Below are 18,981 nucleotides of genomic sequence, written 5' to 3'. Positions count from 1 at the left end.
AACTAACATTTATAATCTAACTAAAAGAAATCATAAATATGGTATTAGTAGTACTACCTATGTATGTATCAGCCACAGTAAAACATGGGCGGGTCCTTTAATATATAATATATATAATATATACATATATACTTTATAGGGTCTCCGTCGTTTCATTCTGGATGTTACAAACTCCGTGGCAACTTAATATACCCTGTTCAGAGTATAAAAAAACATATTTCTGAATTCTAAAATATTTTCAAATTCATACGCATTTAAGTGCCTTTCTGTGTTTGTCGCTTCATATGTTTTCTTGCGTCACGTTGTTGGTGTGTTGACGCCATTCATAAATTCCTAGAAATTAATCTTGCTTGCACGCGAATGTTTGTTTCACTTTGCCAGAGAAGTTTTTAGGGATTTTGAAATTGTCTGGACGTAAACAGCTGTGTATACGAGTAAATATGGTATAAGTAGATAAATTATTTATTAACAATTCTTAACAAATTTATGTGCCTTCTATGGTAGCTAATAAACGGTGATCCATTTCGAGGTCCCTACTTTTTTTAAGAAAAAACACAGGAGCTTCAAATTAAATGGGGAATATTTATTATCATTCGAAAGACTATTCTTTGGCATTTATTTTTTGAAGATTATCTCTATCAAATGTTGGCCGCGACTACGTCTCAGATGGTCCATTCGTTGAGTCAAAATTTCAATGACTCGTTCGAGCATTTCGACTGGTAACTGGCGAATGACACGCGTGATGTTTTGCTTCAAGGCCTGAATCGAAGCCAGATTGTTCGCATAGATTTTAAGCTTTACATTTCGCCAGAGGAAAAAGTCTAACGGTGTGATATCACACGATCTCGGTGGCCAATTGATCGGCCCAAAACTTGAAATTATCTCATCATCGAAGTATTCTCTCAATAAATCTCTTTATTGATGCGATATGTGGGAAGTGACGCCGTCTTGTTGAAACCAATTGTCGCCCCTATAAAGTATATATGCATTAAATATTCGATTGTAATGGCGCACTAACAGTCGCTATTGACGGTTACGTTCTCACCGGCATTATTTTTAAAGAAATATGAACCGATGATTCCATCATCCCACAAATCACACAAAACCGTTGGTTTTTCTGGATGAAAGCGCAGCTTTAAAACCTCTTCAGGTGGCTCTTCGTCCCAAATGCGGCAATTTCGCAAGTTTATGTACCTCTAGAGCCAGAAATGGGCCCCATCGCTGGTCGAAATTTGGGTCGAAAACGTCGGATCTTTTTGAAACTTTTCGAGAGCCCATAGAGCGATGTGGTTAGGGAAAGTCGATCGGCTTCAGTTCTTGCACAAGCTGTATTTTGTACGCTTTCAATTTAAGGTCTTGAGGTAAAATGCGCCAAGTCATTCCATACGTCAGTCGAGTTGCTGCGAACGGTGCCGAGTCGACTCTCCACGGTCTTCGTGTACACTTTTAGGTACGACTGCTTTATTTTCTTCACTGCGTGTTGAACGTAGTCTTTTCGGTCGAATATTATCCAATAATGAATGGTCTCAGGATGATCATTGATCACTATAGCTATAATTGTCATACAAACTGAACAATCGGAATCAAGTTCTTGAAAGGAATTTTTTGTATTTGTGAAGAGTATTTTAACGTCTTCGGTGCAACCGAAGCTAACATATTTTCTGATTTGCTTTTCTTCTGCTTTTAAATTAACCCAGTTAAAAGCCTTTAATGAATGTGAAAAAACGTATATCTACAGTCTTGATACATGCATACGTACATATTTATATCACATATGTTATTGATTTTCACCTTTGAATTGTTAATGTTTAAAAGTCAACGACATTAAGCCAGCCACGAGCTTGCAGTTTTTTTTCTCATTTTTTGCTTTTCAATAATAATTTATACAAAATGCAAATATCTATAAATATACATATGAATTGTGCGCATATAAAGCAATATTAATGAGCTGTCTGCTCTATACAAATGACATTTATATGTCAAATTTTCCATTCTTTAAAAATGGCAGACAATTAACGGTTGGCTCAAGAAATGGTCGCATGAAATGTTTCAGCTGACCGCCTTATAATTAATTGCTTAGCTACAGAAACACCTCGCATGTGACACGTGCTATAATTAAGTTTGCTTTTTTTCATAATGAGCATTAGACCGCCCGTCGATTACGTGCGTGACTGGTACCCGGTAGCACGTAACCGACGTAATAATCTTCGAAAATATGGAAAAAAACAGTATTAAAAAAATATGAATTAAATTAAACTGAAAAAATATAACTATTTTTTAATATATATTTTTATAAAGTAAACATATTTTTGAAAGTTGTAGAAAAAAAAATAAAAAATTTCATAAGAATTATATATTATTGAAATTTTTTGATTAAAAATATATTTCCACTTCAGGGTGTTCTTATTAATAGTTAAAATTTTAAGCAAAAGTAAGAAGTTTAAAAATATAAAAGAAAATATAAATTAAATTAAAATGAAAAAAATATATATATTTTTATAAAGAACGCATTTTTTTTAATTTTGCTGAATATGTTATATTTCAACTTGTTTAATTAATAATAAAAAACTCATTTAAAAAATTAAAAGTTAAAAAAATAAATTTAAAAAAATATATATTTTTTAATTCTGCTGAATATGCTATATCTCAGCTTGTTTAATTAATAATAAAAAATTCATTAAATTAAAAGTTAAAAAAATAAATTAAATTAAAATGAAAATATAAAGTTAACAAAAAAAAAATATTTTCGTAAAGTTGTTTTTATTAATAATAAAACGTTTATATAAAATTAAATAAAAGTAAATATTAAAAAAATAAATGAAATTAAAAGAAAAAAATGTTTTTTTATAAATAAAAAAAATAAAATAAAAAATATAAAGTTAACAAAAAAAAATTCATAAAGTTGTTTTTATTAATAATAAAACGTTTATATAAAATTAAATAAAATTAAATATTAAAAAAATAAATGAAATTAAAAGAAAAAAATGTTTTTATAAATAAAAAAAATAAAATAAAAAAAATATAAAGTTAACAAAAAAAAATTTTCATAAAGTTGTTTTTATTAATAATAAAACGTTTATATAAAATTAAATAAAACTAAATATTAAAAAAATAAATGAAATTAAAAGGGGAAAAATGTTTTTATAAATAAAAATAAATAAAATAAAAAAATATGAAGTTAACAAAAAAAAAATTCATAAAGTTGTTTTTATTAATAATAAAACGTTTATATAAAATTAAATAAAATTAAATATTAAAAAAAAATAAATGAAATTAAAAGGGAAAAAATGTTTTTAGAAATAAAAAAATAAAATAAAAAAATATAAAGTTAACAAAAAAAAATATTTTCGTAAAGTTGTTTTTATTAATAATAAAACGTTTATATAAAATTAAATAAAACTAAATATTAAAAAAATAAATGAAATTAAAAGGGAAAGAAAAAATAAATAAAAAAATAAATAAAAAAATATAAAGTTAACAAAAAAAAATATTTTCGTAAAGTTGTTTTTATTAATAATAAAAGGTTTATATAAAATTAAATAAAACTAAATATTAAAAAAATAAATGAAATTAAAAGGGAAAGAAAAATGTTTTTATAAATAAAAAAAATAAAATAAAAAAATATAAAGTTAACAAAAAAAAATATTTTCATAAAGTTGTTTTTATTAATAATAAAACGTTTATATAAAATTAAATAAAATTAAATATTAAAAAAATAAATGAAATTAAATGAAAAAAAAAATGTTTTTATAAATAAAAATAAATAAAATAAACATTTTATAAATAAAACATTTTTTTGTTAATTCTGTTTAAAATGTCATATTTCGACTTAGGTGTGTTTTAATTAGTAATAAAAATTTTATTTAAAAATAAAAAATTAAAAATTAAAAAAAAAATGAAATTAAAAAGAAAACAATAAAAATATAATAAAAAAATATTAACAGAAAGTTAAAACAACTTAATTTATTATGTTATTAATATTAGAAATTAAGTTAAAAAAAATAAATAAAATAAAAATTATAAAAAATATTTATGTTTATAGAGATTTTTGTTTTTGAAATTCTGTTTATTTATTACAATTAGACTATTTACACTGTTTTAATTAAGAAAAACCGTCTAATAAAAAGAAAAAAGATAATAATATTAGCAAAAGAAATAAATAAAATTAAAATGATAAAAAAAAATTTTGTTTTGATGGCGCTTAAAAAATTGTATTTTGACTTCATATAATTTGACAGCAGAAATATATAGATATTAACAAAAAACAAGAAAAAACGTTAACTTCGGCTGCACCGAAACTAATATACCTTTCACAGGTGCATTTCTTTTAGTAACTATGTGTTCAGTTTGTATGGCAGCTGTATGCTATAGTTAACCGATCTGAACAGTTTCTTCAGAGATTACATTGTTCCTTTAAGCAGTAATCCATGTCAAATTTCGTGAATATATCTTGTCAAATGCGAAAGTTTTCCATACAAGCCCTTGATTCCGATCGTTCGGTTTGTATGGCAGCTATATGTTATAGTGATCCGATATTTCTATGTCTGAATTATTGAACAAAGAAGTGCGATAATGCACCAGCTCATACTGCATTGGTTATTCGTGATCATTTCGCCACATTTTCAACTAATATCGTGCCGCAACCACCGCATTCGCCTGATTTACCTTCGTGTAACTTCTGGCTATTCAGCAAATTCACATGACCGTCCTCGTCGCTTTGACTCAATTGAGGATATAAAAGCTGAATCGAAGAAGGCTCTGATGGCCATCACGACGGAGGATTTTTCCAAGTGCTATGATGACTGGAAAATTTGTTGGCATAAGTGTATTGCAGCGGGAGGGGATTACTTTGAAGGAGATGAAATGAACAAAATTCAACTTTCAATTTGATGACAGTTGTAGTAAGTAGATTACTATCCTCGACAGCTTGAACCAATCTACGAAAAAAATATATTTATTGATTCGTTTCTTGCGGGCAGTTAATATGGTTCTGGGATTTCTTCGGGTCTTGATTATTGGCATTTTAAAAAAAAATTTATTGGCTTAGAAAAACTCAATAAAAGTTTGGTTTAAGCTTTTATTCTCGCATTTTTTAATTGTTTCAGTAGCTTCTTTCAGCATTCTAACGCTGACCAGCAAAGTTTTTAAAATTTATCCTCAAGCATATTGTTAAAATACTGTGTAAATATTTATACAAACTTTTGTTTTTCGTATGTGTTACTGTAAGCCGCTTAAATAAATTGCGTGTGCTTAATTTTTACAATAACTTTTTGTTTGCTTTTCTATATTTTTTCTTTTTTTTCTTAGTGGCAATTAAATTTGAATTTAGAGCCGCATTTAGCGAGGTGATTATTTTGTACTGCCCACCGCAAAGATGCTTAGAGTATATGTACGTATATATGTATGTAATATGATTATTAGGGTGGTTAAAAAAGAGAAATGTTTCTTTTTGCTACTCTGAAAATTGATTGTTAAAGTCACTAAGGAAACCTAACCAAGTATGAGCTCTTAGCGGGCAGGTTCTTCGCCTTACTGTTATTTGTTTTTTCTTCTGATTCTCGGATAGAAAGGTTCATATCTTGCGTCCAACTACTTGAAAAAATATTTTGTTTCATAAATTTTGTATGAAATTGAATGCTCAACAAAAAAGCTTCAAAACTATTTTTCCGTAAACCTTACCATTTAAAATATATTAACGGCAGTTTGACTATTTTAAGGCAAATTTGTTGTTTTCTTTTGAAATTTATAATTCAATGAAAAAAAATTTAAATGGCAAAATTCATAGTTTTGTAGGAAATTTACTGCTCTACAATAATGGTCTTATATAATTCTTTGATTGAGTTAAGCGTTTACGAAATATTCATCGTCAAAAATCAACGAAAAGTATAAAAAATAAAAAAATGAGGAATATCCCTCGATACGAGTAATAATTTCGAAGATACAGCCTTGAGAACTTGTGCGCTCGAGGCTAGCTAGGCTAAGTGCGCCGTCTTTAAACTCGTTTTTCTCGAAACTGTGTTTTTGAAGTGGGTTGAAAAGATTTCTCGAGAACTACTCAACCGAGCTTCATGAACATAGATCTTTGAGATACAGTTCTTAAAAAAAGGTGAAAGATTTTCTATTTCGATTACAACTTTTTGAAAAAAAAATTGAGAAATTTTCACGTAAATTTTCGTTTTTTTTTTTGAAAAAAATGTCTGCCAAAAATCCTATTTGTCAGTTTTCTTTTCTTGGTCCAAGTTTTAAGTAAAGCTTTTAACCAAAACACGTATTTTTTCACTTTATATAGTCTTATAAGGAGTTATCGCATCTTTTTTCCGAAGGGGCACCGTAAATGGCGTTCGAATGGCCGAGTTTAAAATACTTTTTTCTAAAAATTGTTCTTTTCTCTTTGTTAGTAGTGTATGTTTGTAGCAATAAAAAAACTCTAATAAAATATTTTATTTTTTATATGAGAAATTTATTGAAAAAAGTCTGTTTTTTACCTGAGGAAACACATGTAACCCCTTAAGAGCGCATACGTGGAGAGGTGTCTATAAACCTCTCTGCCAAAAATCCAATTTGTCAGTTTTCTTTTCTTGGTCCAAGTTTTAAGTAAAGCTTTTAACCAAAACACGTATTTTTTCACTTTATATAGTCTTGTAAGGAGTTATCTTGCCAACGCAGGCGCATCTTTTTTCCGAAGGGGCACCGTAAATGGCGTTCGAATGGCCGAGTTTAAAATACTTTTTTCTAAAAATTGTTCTTTTTTCTTTGTTAGTAGTGTTTGTTTGTAACAATAAAAAAACTCTAATAAAATATTTTATTTTTTATATGAGAAATTTATTGAAAAAAGTCTGTTTTTTATCAGAGGAAACACATGTAACGCCTTAAGAGCGCATACGTGGAGAGGTGTCTATAAACCAATTTTTCAGTGTATCAAGCGAAATTTTTTTTTTTTACCCACTCTAATGTATATACACACATGTGTATGTAGCATATACAGAAAAAACATATTTTTTAAATTTACTTGCTATTTTTAGCTAAAAAATCCCCATAAAATATCCCAATTGTGGTGTGTAGAGTGATTTAGCGGTTTTGTGTGCAGAATAACTGAATCGATTCTATAAATATTTACAAAAGCTGTAGGAAAACGTTTGATTTACATTTCGCTAAAAAATACTGGGCACAAACTAAAAAATTCTATGCTTGGACGTGGGCGATATAAGTATTTGAAATGAGAACACACACGTTTTAGCGCAAACATATGTACATACATATATACATATGTACCATACGTTTATGAATACCCATATATATATGTATACATGTATATATATATGTTTCTAAGTACACATTGGTATCTAAATAAACGTGTATTTTGGATATTTTTGTACTCTTAAGTTCACTGCCAACCAGATGCTCATTTGAATTGGTTGTATTTATACTCGTATTTGGTGTTGACCTTGAACATGAAACCGCGGGAGCAGAGTAAAATGCTCGGTTAATCGCACAATGCACTCGCTTTGTTCGAGCGCACTCTTTATTCTTCTTTTTAAAGTTAATTCGAATTCTCTTTCGTTTGTCTTTCTTAGTGTTTATCTGGATTTAATAATTTGCAAATAAGCTGTCATTAAAAACGCATTTTGATAAAAAAAGAATCATAATAAATTTGATTTATAAAGTGGTCGGGTTACTAAGGCACGAGATTTTGAATTGAAAAAAGAAACGAGCACCGTTCCTCACGTATCTGTACGAATTACTGCGAGCATTATGAATTCGTGCTTTGATTTTCGGCATATTGACACTCCGACAGATTGCTAGGCTAAAATAAATAGTAACACGGAAGAGTTCTTCGAGGTTTTGTAACCATTCTTGGTTACAAGAAAAATATTTAGAAATATTTATTCACTATACTCTAAAGTCCATTGAACAACTAAAATACTAGAGCTTGCCGGGTGGTCAGTGTTCGACCACAAACTCCGGTTATGTGGTGTTAATGAAAATCCTTCAATCTTAAAGGCAGAGTTGGAAACTTAATATGAGGTACCGTTCTACGAGAAGCTACGTCAATAAAACTCCAACATAAACTTTCATATAGTGTACATCATTTTGTGATAGATTGCCGACCGAGCTATATAAACACGGCGGCGAAAAATTGATAAGGATCATGCATCCGCTTCTTTGTAGAATATGGTCGCACGAAAGCATGGTCTACGATTGGAATTTAAGTGTGCTCTGCCCAAACCACAAAAATAGAGACCCCACAATCTGCGCCAACTACCCTGGATAAGCCTCCTCAACATCGCGTGTAAGGTTCTATCAAGTGTACTGTGTGATAGATTAAAGCCCAGCGCCAACAAATTGATTGGAACTTATCTCTGTGGCTTTTGGCGTGGAAAATCAACAACCGACGATATATTCACCATGCCCCAAATCTTGAAAAAGATCCATAAGGATCGACACACACCACCTCTTCGTCGATTTCAAAGCACGAAAAACAGCTGCCTTTACGCCGCTATGTCTGAGTTTGGTATTCCCACAAAACTAATACTGTAAACTGATGTTGAACAATACCAAAAGCTCCGTCAGGATCGGGAAGAACCTCTCCGAGCCGTTCGATACCAAACGAGGTTTCACATAAGGCGACTTTTTCGCATGCGACTTCTTCAATCTACTGCTGGAGAAAATAATTCCAGCTGCAGATCTGAATAGAGAGGATACAATCTTGTACAAGAGTGTACGGCTGCTGGCGTACGCCGATGATGTCGATGCATTTGTCCTCAACAACCGCGCCGTTAGTTCTGCTTTCTCCAGAATGGATACGGAAGCGAAGGAAATGGGTCTGGTAGTGAATGAGGGCAAGACGAAATATCTCCTGTCATCAAACAAACACTCGTCGCGACTTGGCTCTCACGTCACTGTTGACAGTCATAACTTTGAAGTCGTAGATAATTTCGTCTATCTTGGAACCAGTATTAACAGCAACAACAAAGCCCGCCTCGAAACACAACGCAGAATAACTTCTGCCAACAAGTGTTACTTCGGACTAAGTAGGCAATTGAGAAGTAAAGTCCTCGCTTGACGAACAAAGACCAAATTTTACAAATCACTCATCATCCCCGTCCTGATATATGGTGCAGAGGCATGGACGATGACAATATCTGATGAGTCGGCGCTACGAGTTTTCGAGAGAAAGGTTCTGCGGACGTTGTATGGTCCTTTGCGCATTGGCAACGGCAATTAACGTAGTCGATGTAATGATGAGCTGTACGAGATATACGATGACATTGACATAGTTCAGCGAATGAAGAGACAGTGGCTACGCTGGCAAGATCATGTCTTCCGAATGGGTGGAAACACTCCAGCTCTTAAAGTATTCGGGGGAAGCAGAGGAAGAGAGGTTGTATGGCAGCTATAGTGACGCGATATCGCTGAATCCAAAGAATGGGCAACATCTCTTGCGCCTATTTGTGAGGAGATGGTATAATAGGTCATAAGAAAGCCAAAATTTAATGAAGTTGGAGCTGGAGAAAAGTGACCACATCCACAAAAAATTGCACTAACATTTAAGTACATATGTATGTATATAGAAAAAAAGTTTTTGTCAGCTTAGTGAATATTAAGCTTTTCTATTCCGGACTGTCGTCGTTATTGTTTTCAAAATAAAAACGCAAAAACAAACTTTCTACGAGTACTCGATCAGTAGCTAAGCATTTTATACCAACAGCATTCGCTTATGTCATTAGCCAGCTCATTAGCACACAATTCGTATGAAAGTAATGATATTTACGACAAAATAGAAAGAATAGGGATTTTGTAGCAATTTTTATAGCATCGGTCATTTCAATTTACTGCAGCTGCCTTTATAGCAGCCAATACATGCACATGCACTCCATATTCAGTTGAACAGTCATGGCGTTTTTGCGCTTAGTCAAACTGCTGTGCGCCATTACACAGTAATAGAATATGACTTAAACCTCTGCCTTGGCGTAATTTGAGTATTTTCGGCGTATAATTGTAGATACAAACATTTATGGTATATATGTATGTATGTATATATATCTATATATACATATATATATAGTACATTTCTACATATCCTAACCTCAAGTAAATAGTTGCATGCACATAAACGTAATATAAAATACTATGCTCGTGCTTAATAAAATGCTTCATGAGTGTTAAATTCGCTAAGTAAATTTGTACGAGTCTACGAAAGCAAATTGCCTTTGGACTTTTCACTCCGTCGCGCCACTTGGGTGATGTGACGTGTGTAAACTGAAGTTGCACTATGCCGGTGCTGCCGCAAAGCTACATACAAGGTTTTGTGGCTCAGACTAAAGTTAAATCTAACATATAGTATATTGTATGAAAATCTTCAAATCGCTTTCCTGATGCAGTCTAAAAGATCAGTTGTTAGTAGAAGTATCTCTTCGACCAATTTCTGTGTTTGACCGGTCGCTCAAAAACTGCTATATAATAGACCTTATAGTCCTATATATTAGCTCATAAGACTTTTACAAATCGACAAAGCGTTTTGAGAGTATCACAAATTTGTTGAGGCGGCTAATATCTGTTTCGCATCTGGTTCGCCGAAGGTGAGACTGTCGATATGTTTCATCCTCCGCCTCGCAAATGCTAGACAATGGAGTAGAAACTTTCACAACGTGCATTCGTCAAAATTGTTTGCCATACCGCAGCAGTACCTATTGGATAATGTTCAGTAAGAGTCCTACTATTGCGGCAAGATGAACCTTGTTAAGAGTAAGTAGTTCAAAAGATCTCCTGCTATCTACTGTAAACCAAAAAGATCTGGCATTCGAACACAGGAGCGCCTTATAAGCGAACCCGAGGCTCATTGGTCTAATGTTAGAACGCAAGACATCAATGGAAATCCAACCCGATTCCATTCTGAAGTGAGTGGGGTAAGGGTGTCCTCTATGGCAAGCACATGGGAGTTTCTAGCGACTTGGCTGTGGCCCAAACGAGTTTGATGATGAAATAAGTAGCTTCATGCTATTTCTAGTGAGTAGACAGTCTTCGGCGCAGTTAGCGAGCTGCGCGCTAGTATTGCCGCTCTGCTCTTGGAGTGAACGTTCACTTATGTGAGCAGAAACTAATCCGATGCAGTGATTTCAGGAATGCAATTGAAGGAGAAGAGAATTTCGGCGTGTCTTTGTTCGGAATCCAGCTTCCCTGAACCTTAGAGCGCACTTCGCAGCATTGCATCTGCCGGCTATAATCACGGGTGTTATGTGTAAAATGGAAGATTTAGTAAAAGTTTCTGAACGATTGTTTGCCAATATTTATTTGGTTATACCACATGAAGTAATTCATGGTTAACGGGTAATAATTTGACTTTAAGGATCTTAATCATTTGTGATTTTGATAGTAAAGGTAGAGAGTTAACTGTGCATAATTTAAAGAGCAGAGATTTGATGATTTTTTTGGAGGACTGCCTTTACTTATAATCGTGGTTCAATATAGAGGCAAAACTGATAATGTTGGATAACGTCGCTGAGGACTTTACATGGATCAAATACAGCACTGCTGATTGCGAGACGAGACGAGGCACTTAAGACTAATCCAGCCGAGGCTCCAAAATACAAAGAGCAGCAAAATACAAGTAAATCAAACTATATCCTCCCAAGGATAGATTTTAATAGCCACTTTCGGGTGAAGTTACCCTCCAGACATGAATGAAGAAGAGATTTAGTAGTAGAGGAGTATACTATCTCTATCTATATTAACGGGTCAAATGGTTCAAATGATCTTGACATCTTCATATCTATTTACCTACCAAACTCAGTCAGCATCTTCCAAGCAGAAGTACTAGGTAAAGAAAAGGCCTGTAGAGTTATATAGAATAATTACGGTATGATACAGAAAGCAACTATGTAGACCGGTAAGCAGACGGCCTTACTGACCACAGATTAGTTCTAGCATAGTCAACAATTGCACCTTCTCCATTTAGCTCTGCAGCTCGAACCAGTATCGAAATCTAACGCAGAATAACTCTTGCCAACAGATGTTACTTCGGACTAAGTAGGCAATAAAGAAGTAAAGTCCTCACTCGACGAATAAAGACCATGAGTCAAACATTATTCCCGTCCTGCTATACGCTGCATCGGCATGGACAATGATAATATCTGATGAACCGACGGTATGAGTTTTCGAGAGAAAGGTTCTGCGGAAGATTTATTGTCCTTTGAGCATTAGTAACGACGAATATCGATATTCGATAGAACGATTAGGTGTACGATGACATTGACATACTTGTAGATCAGCGAATTAAGAGACAGCGGCTACGCTGGCTAGGTCATGTCATACGAATGGATGAAATCACTCCCGCACTAGTAGTAATTGAGTAGTACCCGCCGGGGGAAGCAGAAGAAGAGGAAAACCTCCACTCCGGTGGAAAGACCAAGTGGAAAAGGATCCGGCTACACTTAAAATCACCAATTGACGGCAAACAGAGAAAAGAAAGAACGACTTGGCAAGAGCGTGCCAGTCAGTCAACAATTACGAGAAGGCTTTTAGCTCACTGTCAGGTCAACTCCGCTTGTCCATAGTTTGGGTTCCCAGTCACAGGAACATTTTCGGCAACGAAAAGGTAGCCGAGTTGGCATAGCTAGGAGCCTCAAGATGAATGCGAGGAGGAGTTGATACCATGGCCGCTGGAAACGATCAAAAGAGGGCTTTACACGAGCATGCACTAGGAACAAATAGCTCAGAGTAGATGGAAATCGACAACAAGTTGGAAGATAATAAAGCAGATATGTTCCAAGTATGTTCGGAATAGAACCAAGGTCTTTTTTACAGACTTACAGTCTCAAATTTTATCACATGTTATATACTCCTTTACAGAATTTTGTATGTATAATTTCAAAACTGGTGGTCAATAAAGTGCCGATTTCCAACTAACATTTGTTATAAGGGTTAAACGCTTCTTTTTTCGGTAGTGTAACCATTTTAGTGGCCATAGGCGTAACATCGTTCATACACTGCCCAAACAATCGCTGCTCGCTGAGTAATTAATCGTAGGCGGCAAATTTTATACAAATGACAGTACTATGTGTCTATGTGCAGATGTATGATCGCACTATTTAAGAAGTAATTGTTATTTATACAAAGTGTGTAGTAAATATGCTTGTGTAAACAGGCGGGTGGAATTCGAGTTACACATGCGGAAAAAATTATATGTTTCTATGTACATATATTTATTATTGTGTATGTAAAGATGCAGCACATTGACAATGAATATTTAATGGAGTGTTTCAAATTTGTCGCAGTCACTTGAGCGACAAAAAACTGACCCACGTCAATAATTATTAATTATAGTATGCATGACTATCAATATAAATATATGTGTATATATGTATATATATTCATTAGTCATTGTCATGTTGACAAAGTGATTATTTGTAAGTCAATGTAGGCGCTTTTTAGTAAACTACTTTTTTTCGTTGATTGAAAATCGGTAAGGCTTTAAAATTATATTTATTTTTATTTGAAAATAATAAAAATATTGCACAATAAATGTCAATTAAATTCCACGGTAAATGATATTTCAAAAAAAAAAAAAAATATTTCGCTAAGTTGGCAGGACTGTCCTTAATTTTTCTTCTCCTTTATTGGCGTAGGCACGGCTTACGCGTTTATACCAGAATTTAAAACGGCGTGCCAGTCGTTTCTTCTTTGCTTAATGAAAAATGATCTCTCCAACGAGTAGAGGTCTTCCCCTTCCTCTGCTTCCTCCCAGGATGGAGCAATGTGTAGAAGTCCACGCAAGTGAGGAAAGTTCTCTGAGCGCCACTCACTTGGGATTGGCCAGAAACGATTCTTTAGAGTTCACGACTTCCGGTCTTAGAGCAAGTATCGTATGGTTGGCTAAAAAACATCCCTTTGAAGGCGCGCTAAAATAAGAAGGCAAAACATTCCCTCCCCAGGGTTGTGCGCTGGGTTTGGGACCCGCCACGTAAAAAACCTAACCAATTAAAAGGAAACAATAATTTCCTAATTTCTAGATATCAATATGGAGTTCCTAATTACTCCTAACCCAACAGAATTTAGGCAAAATGCTTATTATTTTATGAAAAATATGTATACAGTTATAACATAACAAAATTGACATAAAATACGGGATATCTAAATATTTCGACAGCAGCGCTATCTAGCGGTCAATATTTTTATTTACCTTATTACTTCTGAAGCAGAAAAAATTAAACAAAACACCAAAATACACATATTTGAGGAATTCATAAAACACTCGAACTCGAAACCTTTTTATTCGTCAAACGTCTCTCTCACCTACTGAAGGACGCACAATTTTTCACCTAGTCAGTGTTAGTATTGTGACATTTATTGCTTGCACCGTGGTTTGCGGCTTTAATTATGCACATGAAATTTATTTTCTGTGTAGTATTTCCTCTTAGCGCTTCCTCTATATGTACATATGTACATATGTATCCACTCATAAAAAATTGTTGGGCCGTCGCTTTCAATTGCTCATAAAACAACAATTTTCCCATTCATGCTGTTAGACACATGAGCATTGTATGATAACAGTTTATTATTATTTATACTTTTTTTTATTTTTTAATTATTATTTTTATTGCCGCAGTATTGTCAATGTCATTTGTAATGTGTAGCAATGAGAAATAATTATCCGGTAGGAAACGGGAACGACAAAATAGTCGAATAATCTTCGAGCTTTTACTGGCTTTAGTTGATGTTTTCAGTTCAATTGAAGCCACAGCACTATTGAGGCACTAATTGTACACAATAATAGCGACTTTCGGCCTATCAAGTCCTTTAATCAATTGTCTGCGACTTTAAATGCATTAAGTGTCTTCAACAAAATTGAATTTTTAACGTCGAAAATTGTGTTTCAATAACATTCAAAATTCCGCTTCATCACATTAATCAACATTTTGAAAACTTACTTTTCCAATAATACTATATCGCGCTTAGCAATTGTGCCACAGCTGTGAAATTATACCTGTGAAGGGGTAATTACGAAACAGAAGAATTGAATTCTTCCTATAAATGGTATATATTTTCAGCCTGTTTGGCATGTGCTTTCTCTTATCAAGATCTGTTCGTCTACTTGTATAAAAAAAAAATATAATATCCGAAACAACTTCGGTTTGGAAACACGTGTTGTTATTGCAATCTGCATAATATACATATATGATCGACTATTTTTAGCAAGCTAGCATATATTTTCATTTGCTGATTGTTTTTTGGTTAGAAACTGTCATGATTCCTTCATGATGGCACTTAATGAAACGATATTTGGTAGTGATAGCTTGAAAAAGTCAAATATTTTTTAACTCTTATACTTTTTTTATACTCCGAATAAAATAAGATTTGCCAAGAAGTTGCTAATACCCAGCAGGAACCGTTAGAGAATCTATCTAATCAACATTGAGACAAAAAAGCTGCCGGAAATTGTATTTAAATTCCCCGACAAGAAAGTTTGACTCTCGCGAGTCCGTTCGAATGACTTTGGGTGGATAATTTGAGTATGAAACGCATTCTTGCTCGACTCGTCTCAATAAAGCTGATTTTTTTTAAAGAGTACCGTAAACAGGTCTCTTTGGACATGCTTGATCGTGCGAATTCCGATCCGATGCCAATGAGACATGGTTTTATGAGTTTGACATGCAAACAAGTCAACAATCATCGAAATGGAGGGCAAAAATGAGCCGAAATCAAAAAAACTATGTCCCTGCCGCTCAAAAATTATGATAAGCTCATTGTTTTTTCCATATTCGTGGCTTGGTGCGCCATTAATTTGTTCCGAAGGGGCAGAGGGTCAATTGAGAGTTCTATTCGGCCGTATTGAGGCGTTTGCGTGAGAACATCCGTTGAAAACGGCCGGAAATGTGGAAGAACAATTCATGGATTTACACGATGACAGAATTTAAAGCCAAAATGCTATGAATACCATCGATCAACTACCGTATTCACCAGAATGGGGACCTTTCAATTTTTTCTTGTTCCTCAAACTGAAATTGCCGATTCGTGGAACCCGTTTTCAGTCGATTGATAAGATAAAAGAAAATGCGCTGAAGGAGCTGAAGACCATCCCAAAAAGTGCTTATGAAAAGTTTTTCGGGGACTGGAAAAGCGTGACAAGCTAAGTCGATTTAGCCACGGTCGTCTGTTCGTCTATCTATATATTAACTAGTCTCTCAATTTTTGAGATATCGGTTTGAAATTTTGCATTCGTCCTTTTCTCATCAAGAAGCTTGTGTTTTGTCGGACCACTATAACATATAGCCGGCATACAAACCGATCCATCGGAATAAAGTGATTGTATCGAAAACTGTTTCATTTAGCGAGATATCTTCACAAAATTTTGCACGAACCATTGTCTAAAGCAATGGTGTAATCTCCAAAAAAATTGTCGAGATCGGTTCACTATAACATATAGCTGCCATATAAACTGATCGCTCAATGTCAAGTTCCTGTAAAGAAAAATTTTTTATTTGACAAAATATCTTCATGAAATCTTCATGAAATTTGGCGGGAGCAATTGTACAATTTCTGAACGAATGGTGCAGTTCTGATAACTACAGCGCTTTTATTGTTGTGTTGAAACCACGAAAAATGTTCATTTCTTAGTTGCCTTTGCGTAAATAAGGTCATTAGTACTAATTAACTCAATTACTTAATAATTAGTATACCTTTTGAGTTCGAGGCAACAAATTTCACACTTATTATTTCCATTATGGCAACTCCTGTTTCTACTCTATAATAACATCTCGTTTTTCGCATTAATTTAATCAATTAGCAACATATTCTTATACACATATTGCTGGACAATTTGCTAATTGACTAAATTAATGTGTTGCTTGAAATGCTAATAAAACTACCTGAAACTCTATTGTTCAATTATTTGAGTAATTAAACAATATTTATCAACGGAAACGTCTATACGAGAGGCACATACAAATGATTGATGAACTTGAGACAATCTCGAGTTGCCGCTGCGATGTTGTTAATTAAATTAATAAATTACTGTTGACCCGCTGATTTGGATCTATATATGTTAATATATATGCATATATGGCAGATATTTTTTTTTTAGCTGTGATATCAAGCTAATTCAATTAATTATTCGCATTCTCTCTGAGCAACTTTTTCTTATTTTTTTATGTATAATTTTTTTTATAAAACATTTTTGTTTCATATAAAACATGTTTCTTCATAGTAATCATTACTTTATCACTCTTTACAGCTTATCGGTTCACCTGCTGTTTGAAAAATGCCAACTGCCAGCCCACACAGTGGGAGAAAAATACTTTTCTACACACGTGTGCGAAATTATGACTATAATTGAACTAATTTATATTCATGGGTAAGCGCAAATGTAGTTTAAAGATTTTAAAATAAGTTATATGCCTTGGTCTTGGCATTATCGTTCGACGAAAGTGCAGTTTTTGAATGCCTATTTATCTCTATGCCACAAGCCTTTAAGTATTTATATCTTTTCCATAATAAATATGGACTCATATAACGCTTTATTTCCAGAAATAGTCAATATTTCATTATTAATAGAAATTTTATTTACTCATACATATATATTTATCTGTACATAATTAAATTACTGATAATTGCCTTAATATGGTTCCTGATTAGAAGCCACAGTTATGCAGCAATAAACAGTATTTGTTAATAATTAATTCGCGTAAATATTAACCAACTACTCAACACTCCTGATGACAATGAAACTTCATTAAGCGTTTAATAAAATTGATGCACTAAAGGCATTCAATTAAGATTATATAATGAATATTATTTTCGACAAAAAGTTGGTAGTAATTGTGATCATAATTCTCTTAGCCGCAAGTTTTCGGTATGAATGGTTAATTATAAGAAAAAAAAAGAAAAAACAAAAGAAAACGTTAAGTTTTGGTAGGACGAAGCTATAATACGAATAAAGAAGTCTCCATACAAGAACTTGATTTTGAGCGTTCAGTTTGTGTGACTGAGCTTAATGAATTTCTACACAGATTTTCGAGATCTAATTTCCATAGTCTCTAACGAAGGCCTGCCGGAAATGACGTCGTAAAGTTCAAATTTTGAATATTTTCCTTTGAAAATTTTTCAAACTCTTTGCAAAGCACGTTTCTTTGAAAAAGTTTGAACAAAATATTTAATTTAGAAGAAAATATTAAAAAAACAGGACGTTTTTTGTTCGAGAAAATCCATATAGCTACTTAAAACAGCTGTTTATTATCGAAGGCTGCAAAGTACTACGAATTAGCAATGAAGAATAAAGTCGAGTTAAGCATCACACTTGAAGTAAAACTATCATAAGCTTTTGTAGAGTATTTCGCTAAATACCATACATATGAGATTATGTGTAAAGGTAATGGTGACTCTTTTAGAATCCCCAGAGGTGATCTAGTGACAGCCTGCTGAATTATAGTGAAAGCATAACATAACATAACCTGGAGATGGTGAACTCCATTCCCCAAACGAAGATGACGGAGTAGACGTTCCATTGCTTGACCACGAAGAAGTTCGAAAAGCAAATAGCCATCTGAAAAACACCAAACTGGCGGGAGTCGATGGATTGCCGGGCGAGATATTCAAATACGCCGGTGAAGAACTGATAAGGAGCATGCATCTGCTTCTTTGTAGAATATGGTCGGACGAAAGCATGCCTGACGATTGGAAATTGAGTGTGCTCTGCCCAACCCACAAAAAAGAAGACCACACAATCTGCGCCAACTACCGTGGGATAAGCCGCCTCAACATCGTGTATAAGGTTCTATCGAGCCTATTGTGTGAGAGATTAAAGCCCACCGTCAACAAACTGATTGGACCTTATCAGTGTGACTTTAGGCCTGGAAAATCTATAATCGACTAGATTTTCACCATGCGTCAAATGGTAGGTGGTAGTGGACGAGGGCAAGACGAAATATCATCTATCATCAAACAAACAGTCGTGGCACTCGCGGATCTCACGTCACTGTTGACAGT

The 18,981-nt window shown here is 33.6% G+C and overlaps 2 protein-coding genes across 7 annotated transcripts in view; one reads left to right on the top strand and one right to left on the bottom strand.

Moving 5' to 3' along the window:
- LOC126762743 (F-box/LRR-repeat protein 7) overlaps nucleotides 1-18,981 on the top strand; it is a 346,320-nt gene that overhangs the window by 42,471 nt on the left and 284,868 nt on the right. Inside the window, exon 2 of the mRNA XM_050479743.1 lies at nucleotides 17,231-17,350. The gene's annotated coding sequence lies outside the window, so the exon portion shown is untranslated. The remainder of the gene's footprint in view (nucleotides 1-17,230; nucleotides 17,351-18,981) is intronic.
- Nucleotides 1-18,981, bottom strand: part of LOC126762687 (atrial natriuretic peptide receptor 1) — a 188,038-nt gene that overhangs the window by 41,686 nt on the left and 127,371 nt on the right. The window lies entirely within an intron of this gene.

Source organism: Bactrocera neohumeralis, chromosome 2 (assembly GCF_024586455.1).
Source record: "Bactrocera neohumeralis isolate Rockhampton chromosome 2, APGP_CSIRO_Bneo_wtdbg2-racon-allhic-juicebox.fasta_v2, whole genome shotgun sequence".
Lineage (NCBI taxonomy): Eukaryota > Metazoa > Arthropoda > Insecta > Diptera > Tephritidae > Bactrocera > Bactrocera neohumeralis.
The sequence above is the reverse complement of the archived record's forward strand: the minus strand, read 5'-3'. Positions and strand labels throughout refer to the sequence as shown.